Consider the following 22,707-nt stretch of genomic DNA (forward strand, 5'->3'; position numbering starts at 1 on the left):
TATCTTGTTTCTGATTTTACAGCTGTTGGTGTCTGGTTTGCTTCAGCCAGCTTCCTCCTCAGTCTCATTGTTATTGAAAGTAGGGGTCTGGCTGCTCACCGCTCTAAAGGCAATAAAGAGGCAAGGCTGGTGGAAAGGAAAGTTTGCTTTATTTTGGATGCCAGCAACCGGGGTCGGGGGCAGGGCAGACTCCTGTCCAAAGGCCAACTTCCCCCCACTGATAACCAATGTGCAAGAGCTTTTATAGGAAGAGGGAGGGGGCCACATGCAGAAACAGCACAGGCAGCTCTGACAGTCATCTTGAAATTGGTCATCGGTGGTTTGACCACCGTCATCTTGATTGTTTTAAGTACAGTTAGTTTTTAGTTCCAGGATTGGTTTCTTCCCATTTCCTCGAGGCCAATTCTTGGAATTGTGGCAGCTTATATCATGGCTACAGTCTGGTCATCATGTAGTTAACTTCTTCCTCCTGGTGGGGGTTTCAGTATCCATATGATAGCTCACAGGATGTGGCTCAGAATATTCTCTATAGCCCTTGAGTAGAACTAAAGGTCCTTGACTTGGCTTAATGACTAAAATATTATTATTTGGTCTTGTTGGACTGTTTCCCTTTATTTCTGTATTTTCTCACTTCTCTGATTAAATTTATTCTTTGGTTAAAATTTTTCCACAGACAAAAGGCAGGCAGAGGACATGGATGGCAAAGACCATAGGGTCCTGCTCTGTTCCATTGTCACCTGTGACTTCCAGTTAAAATTGTATCACACTCAGATCATTGGAAAGCAGTATAGACATGTGAGGAAGAGATTCAACGTCCGAGGTGTCAGCCCTCTTCAATAATTGCCAGAAAATCTCCAGTGGTGACACATTCAAAAACATCTAAAGAAATAGTTCAAGTCAATGGGAATTTACTGTGTCCATCTTGGATTTAATTTGATATTAATTGCCATTCTTACAGTGTTACGTTAATACCACAAATGTAATGTGGTATCCTTAAGGGTCATGAAATACATTGCTTTATATAGATGATTTGAGTCTTGCTCTAAAAATTTGTTTTAATTAAACCAGTAATTCATTTAAGATTAAGAAAGACAATAAAAAGCATATTTTTTTATGCCTTTTTACAAGCCAGCGATGCTTCTAGAAGTTTGTGGTAATGTATAGAAAAAATATCTTTACGTAATTGTTTCAGATTTTACGGAAGTGAGTTTAAACACTTTCTAGAAAACTATCTAGTGCTGATCTTAGTTCTCAAGGATGCAAAGAAATCATGTTTATTTCTAAATTTTGTGCCCAGAAGCCAGAAACAAAACAAAACAAACAAAACAAAAACAAAAACTCCTGTGATCAGAGGTATGCTGAAGAGAGTTATAGCTAGAATGTACTTGTTTTCTGTTTCTTTGGTCCCACTTCTGCACTGGGGCTATTATAATATTCATTTCTTCTTTCTGATGCACAAAAGTGTGTCCTTCCTGCAGTAAACTGTGCTAATGACATATAAGCCTAATTCTTTTCCTTCTTGAGGTCAGCAAGATAATCCTCACCAGTTTCCTTGTGTCTCTGGGTGGACACACTTGCTCTTTTTTTTTTTTCCAAGTGTTTTACATATTTATTTATTTTTAATATTATTGGAGTATAGTTGATTTATAATGCTGTGTTGGTTTCAGGTGTACAGCATAGTGATTCAGTTATACATATACATATACACATTTTTTTCAGATTCTTTTCTCATATAGGTTATTACAGAATATTGAGTAGAATTCCCTGTGCTATACAGTAGGTCCCTGTTGGTTATCTATTTTATTTTATTTTTTTCTTTCTACCTCCTATTTTATTTATTTATTTATTTTTAATTGAGTATATTTGCTTTACAATGTATTGTTAGTTTCTGCTATACAACAAAATGAATCAGCTATATGTGTACATATATCCCCTCCCTCTTGAGCCTCCATCCCACCCCCCATACCACCCTTCTAGGTCATCACAGAGCACTGAGCTGAGCTCCCTGTTCAGCAACTTCTCACTAGCTATCTCTTTTACATATGGTAGTGTATATATGTCAATGCTACTCTTAGTTTGTTCCACCCTCACCTTCCCCCCATGTCCACAAGTCCGTTCTCTACGTCTGTGTCTCTTTTGCTGCCCTGCAAATATGTTCATCACTATCATTTTTCTAGATTCCATATATATGGTTTAATATATGATATTTGTTTTTCTCTTTCTGACTTACTTCACTCTGTATGACAGACTCTAATTTCATCCACTTACTTGCTTTTAAAATTTAGTACATCAGTCAATGACTAGTCTGGTGCCAAATTGCTATGCTTCTAAAATAATCATTATGAAAGTGTATAATATCATTCTTTGGCTTGATATGTACAACTCTTCTTCACCTTAGGCCAAGCCTGTACTGGAAATTTAGAATTTATCCTTTCTGATACTGCAATTTTATTTTTTATTTCAGGCCATAATTTTCAGTACAGGCCATAAGTTTTCATTTGTATGGAAAGTTTAATAATAGAGAGATGTGCAATCTATGTTAAAAATCTCAGACTCATACACAAAGGCTAAATTATAGATATAGTTAGCTGGAAGTAGATTTATCAATATTTCCCTTATGGCATTTCTTTTTTGTCTTCAGAAATTTCTTTGCCACATTGAGATCAATGGACCATGCTTATGCTCAGGGTTGGAAACCTTGGAAAAAACTTGAGCAGACCATAAGATTTTACCTGTGGCTGGCAGTCAAGACGATGCAAGTAGGAAAATAAGGGCAAGGCAGAATTGTAAACAGCTTGACTAAGTATTGAAGACATGTCCCAACAAACTCATAGAGCCCAGCTGCTGAGACTGGGAATTTTTTTTGCTCCAGGCATCTAGAGACTCCAATGATCATTCAACAAAGCATTTAGTCTCCTAAAAATAGTTTATAAAAGTCACTAAACAAACAACTATAACCCACAACAAACTGCAACAAGAAAATCTGGGAAGCAGGGGGAATCTGAATTCCAAAGTTACCACATAATAATATTTAAAATGTCAAGGTGTTAGCAAAAGTTATGAGGCAAGAAAGGAAAGTGTGGTCTATTTACACACACACACACACACACACACACACACACACATACACACAAGCAATGAAATGAATAAAAACTGTCCTGGAGGAAGCCCACACATTGGACTTACTAGACAAAGAGCTAAATGTAACAATGGGCAAAAAAAAAAAAAAAAAACCTAAAGGAAAACAAGAGAATGATGTACCATCAACTAGAGAATACCAATAAAGAGAAATTATTAAAAAAAAACAAATGTAAACTCAGGAACTAAAAGTATAAGAGCTAAAATGAAAAATTCGCTGGAGAATATCAACACCAGATTTGAGTAGGCAGAAGAAAGAACCTCTGAACTTGAAGATAGGACAATTGAAATGATCTGGTCTGAGGATCAGGCGGTAAAAAAAAAAAGAACAAAGGAAATGATACCAAACAATAGAAGAGGAGGGAACACTTTCTAAATCATTCTATGAGGACAGCATTCCTTTGACAACATAGCCAAAAACGTTACAAGAAAAGAAAGCTATAGACCAATATCTCTTACAAATATAGATGCACAATCCTCCACAAAATACTAGCATCCTGAATTCAGCAGTGTATTGAAAGTATTATATACAAAGTCCATATGAGATTTATCGCAGGAATGCGAAGATGCTTCAACGTATGAAAACCAATAGATAGGATGTATCATGTTAATAGAATGAAGAAAAAAAAACATGATAATGTTAATTGCTGCAGAAAAGCATTTGATAAAATCCAATATTTCATGTGTAAAATATACCACAAACAAAAATAGAAAGACATTCCAAATAATAAAGAGAATTTTTGGAAAAAGCAGCTAACATCATACTCAGTGATGAAAGATTGATGGCATTCCCTATAGAATCAAGAATAAGACAAGAGTGCCTGATTTTACTACTTCTATTCAACAGTATACTGCAAGTTCTAGCCCAAACAATTAGGCAATAAAAAGAAATAAAAGCCATCCACCTCAGAGAGGAAGAGGTAAAACTATAAGTTTTCACAGAGAACATGAATCTTGAAAAAAAAATAAAGTTGGAAGGCTCATATTTCTCAACTTCCATATTTATTACAAACTACAATAATCAGAAGAGTTTGGTATTTGCATAAAGATAGACATATGGATCAATGGAATAGAATAAAGAATTCAGAAATCAGCACTCACATCTTTGGCCAGTGGTGCAAACATCTTTCAGTGAGGGAGAGAATAGACTTGATTTTTTGAAAACTGGATATTCACATGGAAAAGAATGAAATTGGATCCGAACCTCCCATCGTATAAAAAATTAACAGAGAGACCTTCAAGATGGCGGAGGAGTAAGATGTGGAGATGACCTTCCTTCCCACAAATGCATCAGAAATACATCTACATGTGGAACAACTCCTACAGAACACCTACTGAACACTGGCAGAAGACCTCAGACCTCCCAAAAGGCAAGAAACTCCCCACATACCTGGGTAGGGTAAAAGAAAAAAGAAAAAATAGAGCCAAAAGAATAGGGAAGGGACCTGCACCTCTGGGAGGGAGCTGTGAAGGAGGAAAAGTTTCCACACAGTAGGAATCCCCTTCACTGGTAGAGATGGGGGTGGCGGGGGGGAAGCTTCCAGCCAGGGAGGAGAACATAGCAATAGGGGTGCAGAAGGCAAAGCGGAGGAATTCCCGCACAGAGCATCGCTGCCAGCCAGCACTCACCAGCCTGAGAGCCTTGTCTGCTCACCCACTGGGGTGGGCGGTGGCTGGAGCTGAGGCTCGGACTTCGGAGGTCAGATCCCAGATCCCAGGACTGGGGTTGGCTGTGTGAACACAGCCTGAAGGGGGCTAGTGCACCATGGCTAGCTGCGAGGGAGTCAGGAAAATGTCTGGACCTGCTTAAGAGGCAAGAGACCATTGTTTTGGGGTGGGCAAGGAGAGGAGATTCAAAACACCGCCTAAACGAGCTCCACAGACGGGCACAAACCGCAGCTATCAGCGTGGACCCCAGAGACGGGCATGAAACGCTAAGGCTGCAGCTGCGACCACCAAGAAGCCTGTGTGCAAGCACAGGTCACATCCACACCTCCCCTCTCAGGAGCCTGTGCAGCTCGTCACTGCCAGGGTCCCATGATCCAGGGACAACTTCCCTGGAAGAACACACAGCATGCCTCAGGCTGATGCAATGTCAACCCAGCCACTGCCACTGCAGTATCGCCCCACATTCCGTACCCCTCTCTTCCTATGGCCTGAGTGAGCCAGAGCCCCCTAATCAGCCACTTCGTTAACCCTGACCTGTCTGAGCGAAGAACAGATGCCCTCAGGAGACATACGCACAGAGGCGGGGCCAAATCCAAAGCTGAACCCCAGGAGATGTGTGAACAAAGAAGAGAAAGGGAAATCTCTCCCAGAAGCCTCAGGAGCAGTGGATTGAATCGCCATATCAACTTGATGAACCCTGCATCTGTGGAATACATGAATAGGCAACAATTAATCCCAAAACTGAGGCGGTGGACTTTGGGAGCAACTTTAGACTTGGGGTTTGCTTTCTGCATCTAATTTGTTTCTGGTTTTGTTTATCTTAGTTTAGTATTTAGAGCTTATTATCATTTGTAGATTTGTTTATTGATTTTATTGCTCTCTTCCTTTTTTTATATAGATATATTGATATATATATTTCCTTTTTCTCTTTTGGTGAGTGTGTATGTGTATCCTTCTTTGTGTGATTTTGTATGTACAACTTTGCTTTTACATTTGTCCTAAGGTTCTGTCTGTCCGTTTTTTTTTGTTTGTTTCTTTTATATAGTTTTAGCGCTTGTTATCATTGGCAGATTTGTTTTTTGGTTTGGTTGCTGTCTTTTTTTTTCTTTTTTAAAATTTTTAACATTTTTATTTTTAGTAATTATTTTTTATTTTAGTATCTTTATTTTATTTTATTTCCTTCTTTCTTTTTTTTCTCCCTTTCTTCTGAGCTGTGTGGCTGACAGGGTCTTGGTGCTCCAGCCAGGTGACAGGCCAGTGCCTCTGAGGTGGGAGAACTGAGTTTAGGACGTTTTTCTTCTTTATTTTTAGTATAGTTTTTAGCACTTGTTATCATTGGTGGATTTGTTTTTTACTTTGGCTGCTCTCTTCGTTCTTTCCTTTTTTTTTTTTTCTCTTCTTTCTTTATTACTTTTTAATTTTTTAATGTTTTATATTTATTTTTATTTTAATAACTTTCTTGTCTTTCTTTGTTTCTTTGTTTCTCATTTCTTTTTTCCTTTCTTTCTTTCTTTCTTTTTTCTTTCTTTCTTTTTTCTTTCTTTCTTTCTTTCTTTCTTTCTTTCTTTCTTTCTTTCTTTCTTTCTTTCTTTCTTTCTTTCTTCCTTCCTTCTGTCTTTTCTTTCTTTCTTTCTTTCTCTTTTTTTCTTTCTTTCTCTTTTTCTACCTTTTCTTCTGAGCCGTGTGGCTGACAGGGTCTTGGTGCTCGGCTTGGTATCAGGCCTGTGCCTCTGAGGTGGGAGAGCTGAGTTCAGGACATTGGTCCACCAGAAACCTCCCAGCTCCATGTAATATCAAACAACGAAAGCTCTCCCAGAGATTTCCATCTCAACGCTAAGACCCAGCTCCACTCAGCGACCAGCAAGTTCCAGTCCTGGACACCCTATGCCAAAAAACTAGCAAGACAGGAACACAAACCCACTCATTAACAGAGAGGCTGCCTAAAATCATAATAAGCTCACAGACACCCCAAAACACACCACCAGACGTGGACCTGCCCACCAGAGAGACAGGATCCAGCCTCATCCACCAGAACACAGGCACTAGTTCCCTCCACCAGGAAGCCTACACAACCCACTGAACCAAACTTAGCCACTGGGAGCAGACACCAAAAACAACAGGAACTACGAACATGCAGCCTGTGAAAAGGAGACCCCAAACACAGTAAGTTAAGCAAAATGAGAAGACAGAGAAACACGCAGCAGATGAAGGAGTAAGGTAAAAACCCACCAGACTAAACAAATGAAGAGGAAATAGGCAGTCTACCTGAAAAAGAATTCAGAATAATGATACTAAAGATGATCCAAAATCTTGGAAATAGAATGGAGAAAATACAAGAAACGTTTAACAAGGACGAGAAGAACTAAAGAGCAAGTAAACAATGATGAACAACACAATAAATGAAATTAAAACTTCTCTAGAAGGGATCAATAGCAGAATAACTGAGGCAGAAGAACGGATAAGTGACCTGGAATTTGATAGTGGAAATAACTACCGCAGAGCAGAATAAAGAAAAAAAGAATGAAAAGAATTGAGGACAGTCTCAGAGACTTCTGGGACAACATTAAATGCATGAACATTTGAATTATAGGGGTCCCAGAAGAAGAAGAGAAAAAGAAAGTATCTGAGGAAATATTTGAAGAGATTATAGTTTTAAACTTCCCTAATATGGGAAAGGAAATAGTTAATCAAGTCCAGAAAGCAAAGAGGGTCCCAGACAGGATAAATACAAGGAGAAACATGACAAGACAGATATTAATCAAACTATAGAAAATTAAATACAGAGAAAAATATTAAAAACAGCAAGGGAAAAACAACAAATAACATAGAAGGGAATCCCCATAAGGTTAACAGCTGATCTTTCAGCAGAAACTCTGCAAGCCAGAAGGGAGTGGCAGGACATATTTAAAGTTATGAATGGGGAAAACCTACAACCAAGATTACTCTACTCAGCAAGGATTTCATTCAGATTCAACGGAGAAATTAAAACCTTTACAGACAAGCAAAAGCTAAGAGGATTCAGCACCACCAAACCAGCATTACAACAAATGCTAAAGGAACTTCTCTAGGCAGGAAACACAAGAGAAGGAAAAGACCTACAATAACAAACCCAAAACAATTAAGAAAATGGTAATAGGAACATACATATCAATAATTACCTCAAATGTAAATGGATTAAATGCTCCAACCAAAAGACATAGACTGGCTGAATGGATACAAAACAAAAACCATATATATGCTGTCTACAAGAGACCCACTTCAGACCTAGGAACACATACAGAGGGAAAAAGATATTACATGCAAATGGAAATCAAAAGAATGCTGGAGTAGCAATGCTCATATCAGACAAAATATACTTTAAAATAAAGACTATTACATGAGACAAAGAAGGACACTACATAATGATCAAGGGATCAATCCAAGAAGAAGATATAACTACTGTAATTATTTATGCACCCAACATAGGAGCACCTCAATACATAAGGCAAATAGTAACAGCCATAAAAGGGGAAATCGACAGTAACACATTCATAGTAGGGGACTTTAACACCCCACTTTCACCAATGGACAGATCATCCAAAATGAAAATAAATAAGGAAACACAAGCTTTAAATGATACATTAAACAAGATGTACTTAATTGACATTTATAGGACATTCTACCCCAAAACAACAGGATACAATTTCTTCTGAAGTGCTCATGGAACATTCTCCAGGATAGATCATATCTTGGGTCACAAATCAAGCCTTGGTAAATTTAAGAAAATTGAAACCGTATCAAGTATCTTTTCCAACCACAACGCTATGAGACTAGATATCAATTACAGGAAAAAATCTGTAAAAAATACTAACACATGGAGACTAAACAATACACAACTTAATAAGCAAGAGATCACTGAGGAAATAAAAAATGAAATCAAAAATTATCTAGAAACAAGTGGCAATGAAAACATGATGACCCAAAACCTGTGGGATGCAGCAAAAGCTGTCCTAAGTGTGAAGTTTTTAGCAATACAATCATATTTCAAGAAACAAGAAACACCTCAAATAAACAACCTAACCTTATACTTAAAGCAATTAGAGAAAGAAGAACAAAAAAACCCCAAAGTTAGCAGAAGGAAAGAAATCATAAAAATCAGATCAGAAATAAATGAAAAAGAAATGAAGGAAACAATAGCAAAGATCAATAAAACTAAAAGCTGGTTCTTTGAGAAGATAAACAAAATTAATAAACCATTAGCCAGACTCATCAAGAAGGGCGAAGACTCAAATCAGTAGAATTAGAAATGAAGAAAGAGACGTAACAACTGACACCGCAGAAATACAAAGGATCATGAGAGATTACTACAAACAACTATATGCCAATACAATGGACAACCAGGAAGAACTGCACAAATTCTTACCAAAGCATAAACTTCCAAGACTGAACCAGGAAGAAATAGAAAATATAAACACACCAATCACAAGCACTGAAATTGTGACTGTGATTAAAAATCTTCCAACAAACAAAAGTCCAGGACAAAATGGCTTCACAGTCGAATTCTATCAGACATTTAGAAAAGAGCTAACACCAATCCTTCTCAAACTCTTCCAAAATATAGCAGAGGGAGGAACACTCCCCAACTCATTGTACGAGGCCACCATCACCCTGATAACAAAAAGAGACAGAGATGTCACAAGGAAAGAAAACTACAGACCAATATTACTAATGAACATAGATGTAGAAATCCTCAACAAAATACCAGCAAGCAGAAGCCAACAGCACATTAAAAAGATCATACACCATGATGAAGTGGGGTTTATCCCAGGAATGCAAAGATTCTTCAATATACGCAAATCAGTCAATGTGATAAACCATATTAACAAATTGAAGGAGAAAAACCACATGATCATCTCATAGATGCAGAAAAAGCTTTTGACAAAATTCAACACCCATTTATGATAAAAACCCTCCAGAAAGTAGGCATAGAGGGAACTTACCTCAACATAATAAAGGCCATATATGACAAACGCACAGCCAACATCGTTCTCAATGGTGAAAAACTGAAACCATTTCCACTAAGATCAGGAACAAGACAAGGTTGCCCACTCTCACCACTATTATTCAACATAGTTTTCGAAGTTTTAGCCACAGCAATCAGAGAAGAAAGAGAAATAAAAGGAATCCAAATCAGAAAAGAAGAAGTCAAGCTGTCAGTGTTTGCAGATGACAGGATACTATACATAGAGAATCCTAAAGATGCTACCAGAAAACTACTAGAGCTATTTAATGAATTTGGTAAAGTAGCAGGATACAAAATGAATGCACATAAATCTCTTGCATTCCTATACACTAATAATGAAAAATCTGAAAAAGAAATTAAGGAAACACTCCCATTTACCACTGCAACAGAAGAATAAAATACCTAGGAATAAACTTACCTAACGAGACAAAAGTCCTGTATGCAGAAAACTATAAGACACTGATGAAAGAAATGAAAGATGATACAAACAGATGGAGAGATATACCATGTTCTTGGATTGGAAGAATCAACATTGTGAAAATGACTATTCTATCCAAAGTGGTCTACAGATTCAATGCAATACCTATCAAACTATCAATGGGAGTTTTCACAGAACTAGAGCAAAAAATTTCACAATTTGTATGGAAACACAAAAGACCCCGAATAGCTAAATCTTGGGAAAGAAATACGGAGCTGGAGGAATGAGGCTCTCGGACTTCAGACTATACTATAGAGTTACAGTAATCAAGACAGTGTGGTACTGGCACAAAAACAGAAATATAGATCAATGGAACAAGATATAAAGCCCAGAGATAAATCCACGCACATATGGTCACCTTATTTTTGATAAAGGAAGCAAGAAAAGACAATGGAGAAAAGACAGCCTCTTCAGTAATTGGTGCTGGGAAAACTGGACAACTACATGTAAAAGAATGAAATTAGAACACTCCCTAGCACCATACACAAGAATAAACTAAAAACGGATTAAAGCCTTAAATGTAAGGCCAGACACTATAAAACTCTTAGAGGAAAACATAGGCAGAACACTCTATGACAGAAATCACAGCAAGATCCTTTTTGATCCACCTCCTAGAGAAATGGAATTAAAAACAAAAATAAACAAATGGGACATAATGAAACTTAAAATCTTTTGCACAGCAAAGGAAACCATAAACAAGATGAAAAGACAGCCCTCAGAATGGGAGAAAATATTTGCAAGTGATGAAACTGACAAAGGATTAATCTCCAAAATTTACGAGCCCCTCATGCAGCTCAATATCAAAAAAAAAAAAACCACCTAAGCCAAAAATGGGCAGAAGACCTAAATAGACATTTCTCCAAAGAAAATATACAGATTGCCAACAAACACATGAAAGAATGCTCAATATCATTAATCATTAGAGAAATGCAAATCAAAACTACAATGAGGTATCACCTCACACCAGTCAGAATGGCCATCATCAAAAAATCTACAAACAATAAATGCTGGCGAAGATGTGGAGAAAGGGAACCCTCTTGCACTTTTTGTGGGAAAGTAAATTGATACAGCCACTATGGACAACAGTATGAAGATTCCTTAAAAAAATAAAAATAGAGCTACCATATGACCCAGCAATCCCACTACTGGGCATGTAGGACATGTATCCTGAGAAAACCATAATTCAAAAAGATACATGCACCCCAATGTTCACTGCAGTAGTATTTACAATAGCCAGGACATTGTATCATCCTAAGTGTCTCGACAGAGGAATGGATAAAGAAGATGTGGCACATATATACAATGGAATATTACTCAGCCATAAAAAGAAACGAAGTTGAGTTATTTGTAGTGAGGTGGATGGACCTAGAGTCTGTCGTACAGAGTGAAGTAAGTCAGAAAATGAAAAACAAATACCGTATGCTAACACATATGTATGGAATCTAAAAAATGTTGCTGACGAACCTAGGGGTACAACAGGAATAAAGAGGCAGACATAGATAATGGAGTTGAGGACTTGGGGAGGGGAAGTGTAAGTGGGAATTATGTGAGGTAGTGGCATGTACATATATACACTACCAAATGTAAAATAGATAGCTAGTGGGAAGCAGTCGCATAGCACAGGGAGATCAGCACATAGCACATGGAGATCAGCTCAGTGCTATGTGACCACCTACAGGTCTGGGTTAGGGAGGGTGGGAAGGAGATGCAAGAGGGAGGAGATGGATCAAAATTATAAGTGGAAGATCTAACACTATAAAACTCTTAGAATGAAAAATAGGACTTGATTGTGATGTTGGACTTGATAACAGATGTTTAGATATGACATCCAAAGCAGTAGCAATACCAATAACAAAATGGAGAAATTGGACTTTATCAAAAAGAAAACATTTTGTGCATCAAAATACACTGTGAAGAGGGTGAAAAGGCAACTCACAGTGTGACAGAAAATATTTGCAAATCATATATCTGATGAGTGTCTGGTGTCTAGTACATGTAAAGAACTCCTACAACCCAACAACAAAGGACAAAGAACCCAATTTAAAAAGGGACCAAGGACTTGAATAGACATTCCTCTAACAGGGATATACGAATGGCCAACATTTGGAAAGATGCTCTACATCAATTGTCATTAGGGAAATGCAAATCCAATTCCCAATGAGAAAGCATTTTAGATCTACTAAGCTAGCCATGATTAAAAAATGGAAAATAAGAAGTGGTGATGCATATGAGGAGAAATTGAAACACTTGTGGATTGCTTGTGGGAATGTAAAATGGGCAGCTGCTCTGGAAAAGTTTGGAAGTTCCTCAATAACTTAAACGGAGAATTGCCATATGACCCAGCAGTTCCCCAAAGCGTGTAAAACATGTGAACATGTGGTCAAACACTTGTACAAGGATGTTCAAAGCAGCACTATTTGTAATAGCCAAAAAGTGGAAAAAACTAAATGTCAACAACTAATGAATTGATGAAAAACTGTGTTAAATCCATACAGTGAAGTATTATTCAGTCATAAAAGGAGTGGAATACTAATACATTCTGCAACATGAATGAAGCTTGAAAACATGATGCTGAATGAAAGAAGCCAGACACAAAATGCTACATATTCTGGACATATGATTTTACTTATATGAGATACCCAGAAAAGGCAAATTTGTAGGAAAGAAAGCAGATTAGTGGTAGCCAGGGGCTGGGAGAAGGGAGAGACTGATGAATTGGTACCAGGTTTCCTTTGGGGGTGATAAAAATGTCTGGAACTATATAGCGGTAACGGTTGTACAACATTTTGAATGTACTAAATACCATTGAATTTTACTCTTAAAATGGCAAATTTTATGTAGTGTGTATTTAACCACCAAAAAAGTATATGGCACAACTTAGAAAAATTATATTTATATATATATATATGTCTATCAACTATAAATTTCTAGATTCATCCTATGATTCTATTTCCACTTTAGTGTTATCTTAAACATCAAGGCTTTGGGTATCAGAGAAACTTTGGGTTTGGAACATTTATAAATGTGTAAGTGAACCTACAATTAAAAGGTCTACCTGGTCAGGGAACTAGCCTGGTCAGGGAACTAGATCCCACATGACGCAACTAAAAATCCTGCATGCAGCAACAAAGATCCTGCATGCCACAAGTAAGACCCCATGCAGCCAAATAAATAAATAAATAAAAGGTCTAGCAACATCTACAACTTCAGTCTATATCAACTGGGATGTTTCCACGCAGATGTGGCGGGGGAGGGGTGGGTGGGTGTATTATTTCTTGAGATGCAAAGCGACAGTGATGATGACTCATCTTGAGATGAGCATGAAGATCATATCTTGAAGAGATTTCAGAGAAAAACAAATGACATGATTAAAGGATAAGAAAGTTGAATCTGTGAGAAGAGATGAAAAGAACAGGATCAACTTGCCTAGTGGAGAATGAACTGAAAAGTGATTTAATAGCTGGAATCAAGTATTGTGTTAAACATAACCACCCGGGGAAATAAAAGAACGCCGTAGCATTTACAGACCAGCGAAAATGCTGGATTTTGATTATCTTGTTTTCTTTCTCAGAGACATTTTAGTAAGCTACTTCAAAAATGTGGAAGACCAGGTGGGGCAGGTGTGGTGGTTTTGCTGTGACGAGGAACCTCTGTGAGAGTGGCAGGAAGCAAGAGAGCTGTGCCATCCTTATCTTGTAAAGTTACAATGACTTTGATTTTTAATGGTCAAAGATAGGAAAGGGAATTATTCTCACTTTTTCCTAAGTATTTACAAATACCTTTGGCGTTTTTCTTCAGGTAGGACAGAAGAAAACTTTGGTAACCAAGGAGCAGACTAGGCTAGGACAGATGGGATTGAGGCCATGCTTGTAGAAGAAAGAAGCTTTCTTTTAGAGTCAGAGATGATAAATACTGTAACAAAATTTAAGAAATTGTGGTTTTCTTTGGAAACCTTTAAACAGAATATATTCTAATCTACAAAAACAATTTTATTATCATTTTGCTTGACTGAAATGAATGGATTAGATGACTACTCAAATTTCATTTAAGTGAAGCAGGAGAATCATGGTTTTCTGATCATAACTCTCTCTAAACTCGCAAATTCTTAGAAACAGAAGTGCTCATGAGACACAATTCAATCCCTTAACAGTCTTACTTAATTTTATCAATTTTTGTGGATAGGTGGTATTACTAACATAGTTCTAAGAAAGTCAGTAACATGATTATAGGTGACAACCACATTTTATCACTTAAGAAAAAAACCCATGAAATCCAGCATCAGCCTGGGAAACTATAGAAATGTATCATCAAAAGTGCAAAATTTGTGCTCTATGTGGTTGTACAAGCCACTAGACTGAAAAAGTCCCCAAAAGACCCACCTGATGTGCAGAATAAATTTTTCTTTCACAGCATTGTCAACACATGGATTAAAGATAAAAGTAAATAAATTAAATGTAAATAAAGCACTCCAAAATAGAATGTATTTAAAATTAGAATAAAGTCTAAACTGTCGATGTTTTGTATTATGGACTGTGTTTTTTCTTTATTTTTTTCTTTTTGACTGTAGGATCTTAGCTCCCTGACCAGGGATTTAACCTGGGCCCCCTTGCAGTAGAAGCATGGAATCCTAACCACTGGACTGCCATGGAGTTTGGGATTGACATGTACCCACTGCTGTAGTTTAAATAGTTAACTAACAAAAACCTACTGTAAAAAAAAGAAAATAAAGTAAAATTAGAATAAAAACCTCTCTTTCTGACATCCCTGTATATTAATTATCCTAAAATAATCCTTCAGCTACCAAACACTTGAAATTCTGGGTTTAAAAAAATACATCATTCTAAACGCTCAGCTGAATGAGCCAGAAAGGAAAGGAAAAGTAAAAACAAAAAAATGGTAAAGCAGAAAGCCAGTGAGGTAAGCAGTCACAGAAGCCATGGATGCTCTGAGCATCTTTCAACCCTCAGCGACCTAGAAGTGAACCCCACACGTGGTGCTGGTGGTGAGGGGGGTGAACTTACGAGGCAACGCTTAGCACATGTATAAGAGGGACATTTGGGTTAGACAGCCTGTTACAGAGCCAGAATCCCTAAAGTGTGACACCCAGGCTTACAGGGTGAGCTACGTAAATAAACTCGCCTCCCAGAGATCTGGCTCTTGGTAGACAGGGGAAAAACTCCTTATGTGGGTTTGAAGACAAAATGCTCACTACTTATTTCTTTGAAAAAAAAAAAAAGAATTTAGTTTGAAGTGATCCTGAATTGGAGGATCCTTTTCATGTTTAACAAAAACAAACCAAAAACTGAAAGTAAAAGAAAAGTAAACTGAAATTTTCCAGGAAAGAAAAACATTAAAGGCAGACCTCAATGGATAAAAAAAGTACCAACAAATAAGAACCCATGTTAAGAAAAAATGTACAAATAGATAAACAACAAAAACCAACTTAGGAGAAAAAAGAAATAATGGAACTATAAAATCAAGAATCAGAATGATTAGGCACAAAAGATAAAATGAGTTTGTTTAATATGTTTAGGGAAATAAAAATAGAAAAATGTCCTTAAGAAATCATCACAGGGCTTCCCTGGTGGCGCAGTGGTTGAGAGTCCGCCTGCCAATGCAGGGGACGCGGGTTCATGCCCCGGTCCGGGAAGATCCCACATGCTGCGGAGCGGCTGGGCACGTGAGCCGTGGCCTATGAGCCTGCACGTCCGGAGCCTGTGCTCCACAACAGGAGAGGCCACAACAGTGAGAGGCCCGCGTACCGCAAAAAAGACAAAAAGAAAGAAAGAAATAATCACAAATGAATAGGCAGAGGTACTGCTTCTGGTAATGGTGGATTATTGTGATTTGGGCTGACACTACTGCAGATCACAATTATAAGCTCTGTACAAAACGCTACTTTAAAGAGCAATTACTTGAAGGCACAGGAGTAGGATACTAGGAGGTAGAAACTTGAGGGGAATCATCTTTGAAAAAAAGAGATCTGGGAAAGATTCCCATTTTTATGGCTTTTTTCTAGTCTACAGTGATAGGGAGTTAGAACTGAAACAGGAAACCACTGTCTTGCTGACCTGAAGAATCAATGGATGAAGTGAGGTTCTGCCATAATGATTGAAGAGTGAGGGGGCGGGGTGCATGCTGGGAAGGAGGGGTCTACAGACTGGAAGCCCTAAAGTCTACAAAATGCCATATACAAGTCCTTGACTGAACCTGAATTATGATGCAAGCATGAGAGCGATTACAAGGAAACTAAAGAGCCAGAAGCTGCAGTTTCAGCTACTCCAGATACCTGCAGTGTGAGTCCAGCAGAGTGAACTGCCTCCTAAAACAAAAAATCCACACTCTTCAGAAGCCAGCAATAGAATTCAATCTCTACAACAGGTATTTCACAAAGTTCAGTATAAAATTTTTAAATTATTAGGCATGTGAAGAAATAGGAAGATATGCTCATAGTCAAGGGAGAAAGGAGTCAATAGAAAAAGACGAATATGGTGCAGATGTTAGAATTAGAGACGACGACTTTAAAGAACTTAAAATAATCTTATTCAAGAACCAAAAGGAAAAATAGAGCCCTGAGGAATCTAGTGAACAGACAATAAATCTCCACAGAGAAATGGAAACAGAAAAGAAGCAAATGCAAATTCATTACCTGAAAAGTTCAACATAGGAAAAAAGGTTCACTGTTGAGCTTAACAACATATTAGAGATGGCAGAAATAGGGTTAGTAAACTGGAAGTTAGAGCAGTAGAAATGACAGTCTGAGACACAGAGCAGAAATTAGAGGAAAAACGACCTATGCAATAATATCACGGAGTTTTAATGCACACACGGGTAGAGTCCCCAAAGAAGAGGGAGGTAATAAAGCACAAAAATCACTCTTTCTCAGACTTTCCTTGTTTTTGATGACCGTGAAAGTTTCGAGCAGTACTGATCAGGTATTTTGCGGAACGTCTCTCAACCGGGATATGTCTGATGTTTTCCTCGTGATTTGACTTGGATCTATGTGTTCTTGAGAGGAAGACCACAGAATTAAAACATCATTTTCTTCACACCATATCAAGGGTACATGCTATAAACACGACTAATGATTGTTAATGTTGAGCTTGATTACTTGGCTGAAGCAGTGTTTATCAGATTTTCCACTGTAAAGTTATACTCCCTCATACTGTACTCTTTGAAATAAGACCATTATGCATAGCTTGCATTTAATTAAGGATTGAGAATCATGCTCCAGCTCCTGGTAAAGTGTTTGACATTCTTCTGCATGGAAGATTTGCCTCTTTTCCCCATGTATTTATTTATTAAGTCACTTATTTATGTTAGCGTGGACTTGTGAATATTTTATACTTTGTGTTATAATCCAATACTGTTTCATTTGTTTCATTGTGTAAATATTCTAGTTTAGGCCATTGGGTTTCTTTCCGTTCTCTGTGCCTCTTTGACATCCTTTTTGTGTTAGTTTCCTAGAGCTGCTGTAAGAAAGTTCTAAAAACTTGGGAGCTTGAAACTACAGAGTGTATTCTCTCACAGTCTGGAAGCAAGAGGTTTGAAATTAAGGCTCTGGCATGGTCATGCTCCCTCTGAAGGCTGCAAGGAACAATCCTCCTCGTTTCTTCCAGCTACTGATGGTTGCTGGCAATCCTTGGCATTCCTTGGCTTGTCGACTCATCACTCCCGATTTTGTCTCTGTCTTTATATAACTTTTTCTTCTCCGTGTCTCTTTGTACCTTTTGTTCTTGTAAGGACACCAGTCATTGTACTTAGGGCCCAAACTATTCCAGTATGACCTTCTTAAGTATTTTTGGATTACAAATTAGGTTACATTCTTAGGTCTTGTGTGAGCATGAATTTTAGAGGAACACTATTTAACTCATGACACCATCATCATGGTGGATTTTGGTTTTTTTGGCCATGCTGCATGGCATGCAGGATCTTCGTTCCCCAACCAGGGATCGAACCCACACCCCCTGCAGTGGAAGCATGTAGTCTTAATGACTGGACCACAAGGGTAGTCCCCCTATTTTTTTTTTTTTTGAGGATTTCCTAACATTCTGACATTATAAGATACTTCAGGATCATATGTATGTTCCCTGCCCTAGTCCTAGAATCAGCAGTTTCTCCATAGAATCCTGGATCCTCTTATTGGAAAATGTAATTTCCCTAAACATACTAAACAAGCTCATTTTATCTTTTGTGTCTAATCATTCTGATTCTTGATTTTATAGTTCCATTATTTCTTTTTTCTCCTAAGTTGGTTTTTGTTGTTTATCTATTTGTACATTTTTTCTTAACATGGGTTCTTATTTGTTGGTACTTTTTTTATCCATTGAGGTCTGCCTTTAATGTTTTTCTTTCCTGGAAAGTTTCAGTTTACTTTTCTTTTACTTTCAGTTTTTGGTTTGTTTGTTTTTGTTAAACATGAAAAGGATCCTCCAATTCAGGATCACTTCAAACTAAATTTTTTTTTTTTCAAAGAAATAAGTAGTGAGCATTTTGTCTTCAAACCCACATAAGGAGTTTTTCCCCTGTCTACCAAGAGCCAGATCTCTGGGAGGCAAGTTTATTTACGTAGCTCACCCTGTAAGCCTAGGTGTCGCTGGCTCTGTAACAGGCTGTCTAACCCCAATGTCCCTCTTACACACACGCTAAGTGTTGCCTCGTAAGTTCACCCCCCTCACCACCAGCACCACGTGTGGGGCTCACTTCTAGGTCACTGAGGGTTGAAAAATGCTCAGAGCATCCATGGCTTCCGTGACTGTTTACTTCACTGGATTTCTGCTTTACCTTTTCTTTTTTTACTTTACATAACATAATTTATTGGAAAAACAGTGTTAGGACAGTCAAAATTCATGTACCATAGCACTATGTACCATAACACATAAGAGAAACATTAACTGGTACGCTCAGCGATGACTCTGACAGCTGGAAAGGCAGTTTGGGGTGGCTGGGGGCTCTCTCCAGGGTGGGAAACGCTGATGTGTGGGCACTGGCCATGCAGGTGAGCCTGTGGCATTTAGAGTAGGCACAGGGGAAAATGTAACCCACCAAGGGAGTATCAGGGTGGTGATGTCTCTAGGCCCATTCCGCTTGGCAACACAAGGAAATATGTTTATATACTAACCACTGTGTGCACACCTATAAATGTTACTCTGTGTAACAATTTGCCTGTGTATTGAATTTTAAATGGTCCTTGAACAACCCAGATTTGAACTGCACCAGTCCACTTAATATTTGGATTTTTTTCAATAAATATATTGGGAAAATTTTTGGAGATTTCTGACAATTTGTAAAAACTTGTAGACAAACTGTGTCACCTAGAAATATCAAAAAAAATTAAGAAAATGTTAGGTATGTCATGGATGTGTAAAGTATATGTAGGTACTAGTCTATTTTATTATTTACTACCATAAAATACAGACAAATCTATATAAAAAGTTAAAATTTATAAAAATGTACGCACACGAACACAGACTGAACATGGTACCATGGCACCATTCAGTCTAGAGAAATGTGGCAAATGTAAAGATGCAGTATTAAATCATAACTGCATAAAGTGAACTGTGGTACATACTGTGCTGCTGTCGTAATTTCTTGACCTCTCCTGTTGCTGTTGTGCTGAGCTCAGGTGTTTCGAGTTCCTGCTTAAAACACCACGTGACGCTCGTCATCTCAACTTGAGCAGCTCCTCTCTCCAGTAAACTGTGTATTGCTGTAAAAAGTGATCTCTCATGGTTCTTACATATTTTTCATCGTGTTTACTGCAATACCGTGAACCTGGTATAACACCATGGGACCATATGAAATGCTGCTAGTGATGCTGGACAGGCTCCCAAGAAGCAAAGTCACGACATTACAAGAAAAAGTTGAACTGCTTGACATGGACTGTAGATTGAGGTCTGCAGCCGCAGTTGCCACCATTTCAAAATAAATGAATTCAGCATAGGGACCAGTGTAAAAAAGAAAAGGAAATTCATGAAGCTGTCACTGCAGCTATGCCGGCAGGTGTGAAAAGTTTGCACTTTTTTTCAAATACCTTTTTATCTCTCATTGAAAATGCAGCTTTTCTGTGAGTGCAGAATTGCTACAAGAAAGACATACCTGTAGACTCTAATATGATTTGAGAAAAAGCGTAGTCATTATATGACAACTTAAAGCAAAAGGAAGGTGAAGGAACTAAAGCTGGAGATTTAATGTCAGCAGGGAATGGTTTGATGATCTTAGGAAGAGGTTTGGTTTAAAAAATGTCAAGAGAACGTGAGAAGCATCTTCTGCTGACCAAGAGGCAGCAGACGAGCTCCCAGACACATAAGAAAGTCATTGAGGAGAAAGGACATCTGCCTGACAGGTTTTTAATACAGACAAAAGTGCCCTATTCTGGAAAAAAAGTGTCATAAGGGCATTTATTAGTAAGGAAGAGAAGCAAGCACCAGAATATAAGGCAGGACGGGATAGCCTAACTCTACTGTCCTGTGAAAATGCAGTCAGGTTTATGGTCAGGACTGCCTTCATCTATAAAGCTGCTAACTCCTGAGCCTTTAAAGGAAAAGCCTTAAAGGAAAAGCCTTAAAGGAAAAGCCTTAAAGGAAAAGATAAATACCAGCTGCTACTCTTTTGGCTGGACAAGTAGAGGTACCAGACAACAAGAACACTTTTTCTGGATTGGCTCCAAAACTTATGAGATGCAAAAAAAGCAGTGTGCAGAGGTAAATTAATAGCTATATATCTCTATATTAAAAGGAAGAAAGAACTCAAATCAATAACAATTTTCTCCTGAAAGAAACTAGAAAATGAAAAGCAAATTAAACCCAAACAAACCCAAAGAAGAAAATAATAAAGATTAGAGTGAAAATAAATGAAATCGAGATAGACAAAATCAATAAAACCAAAACTTGTGTTTTTTAAAAGATCATAAAAATTAACACATCTTTAGCTAAGATGACAAAGAAAAAAGAGATCAAATTACTAAAATCAGGAATGAGCTAGGGAATTTACTACTAATCTTCCAGAATAAAAGGGATGATAAAGGAATACAAGTCTATGAACAATTGTATGGCAGAAAATTAGACATCCTCGGTGGAATAGACAAATTCAAAAAGACACTAACTATCTCTAAGTCAAATGAAATAGAAAAATTGGATAAATCTACAAAAAGTAGAGAGATTGAATTAGTAACCAAAAAACTACTCACAAAGAAAACACCAGACTGACACCATCAGTACAGCTCCAGTCTTGCATGGGCTTTGGCCCTTGGTGGGTTTCACTTTCCCCTGTGCCTACTCTAAAGGCCACAGGCTCACCTGCATGGCCAGTGCCCACACATCAGCATTTCCCACCCCAGAGAGAGCCTCCAGCCACTCCAAACTGCCTTTCCAGCTGTCAGAGTCATCGCTGAGCGTACCAATTAATGTTTCTCTTATGTGTTATGGTACATAGTGCTATGGTACATGAATTTTGACTGTCCGAACACTGTTTTTCCAATAAATTCTGTTATGTTTAGTGTGTGATTCTTCAAAACATAAGTTGTTTTGTTCTTCTGTTTTTCTTTTAGGACCATACAAATGCCTACATCTATTTCCTAGGATATTTGTGAGAGCTAAGTAAGTTGATAAATACACTCCTGGTGCATAATAAGCATTATTTAAGTTCTTAGTGTTATTAAGGATGACTTTTTTTTCTAATGTGATTTTTTTTGGTTTCTTGTTTTCCACAATTGCGTATGTGTTACCCCCAAATTGTAGAAACATATCATTTCATAGCAATTGCCTTCACAAAACTAATGAATATTTAATATTTGATGTAGGGTAAGTTTATTACAAATAATCCATACATAGAATCCTGGATTGAGATTTGGGGTTAGTTAATAAGAGAGACTTTGTATGAACATGGTAGGGTGAAAAATCTAAAGTGATCATCACATCAAACCCAACCTGATGTGTAGTCCTGAAGTTGACAAGCTGGGAACAGCATAAATTTTAGACACCATCACAGAGGGAAGAAGTTTTCCTTATAGAAGAGAAGATGTTTTTGAAAATATAGGAATCACCAAAATAATTGGTGTCCTATTGACAAACATGGCAGGATTGCAGTGAAAAACTATGGTGGTCATAAAGAAAACTGTCTGCAACCTTTAGAAAACTTAATAACATGTTCGGGAGTACAGGGAATGTGTCTAAAGTATCTGCATAGACTTTTACTTGACATTGGAAATGATAAAGAGGGGTCCAAGGATTTCAAATCTCCCATGCTGGAGAGCGGTGCAAGCCTAGTTACAGCTTTGAAGTTCAAATGTGTTGGTCTCCGAAGAGAGAGGTTCAACTCAGAAGTGTTCTGTGCTCATCAAAAACTCTTGAGGCAAACATTTACAAGACTTTTATGCTGATTAAAACATGCACACGCACGTATACACAACACACAATCAACA

Source organism: Leucopleurus acutus, assembly GCF_964270905.1.
Source record: "Leucopleurus acutus genome assembly, chromosome: 15".
Taxonomy (NCBI): domain Eukaryota; kingdom Metazoa; phylum Chordata; class Mammalia; order Artiodactyla; family Delphinidae; genus Leucopleurus; species Leucopleurus acutus.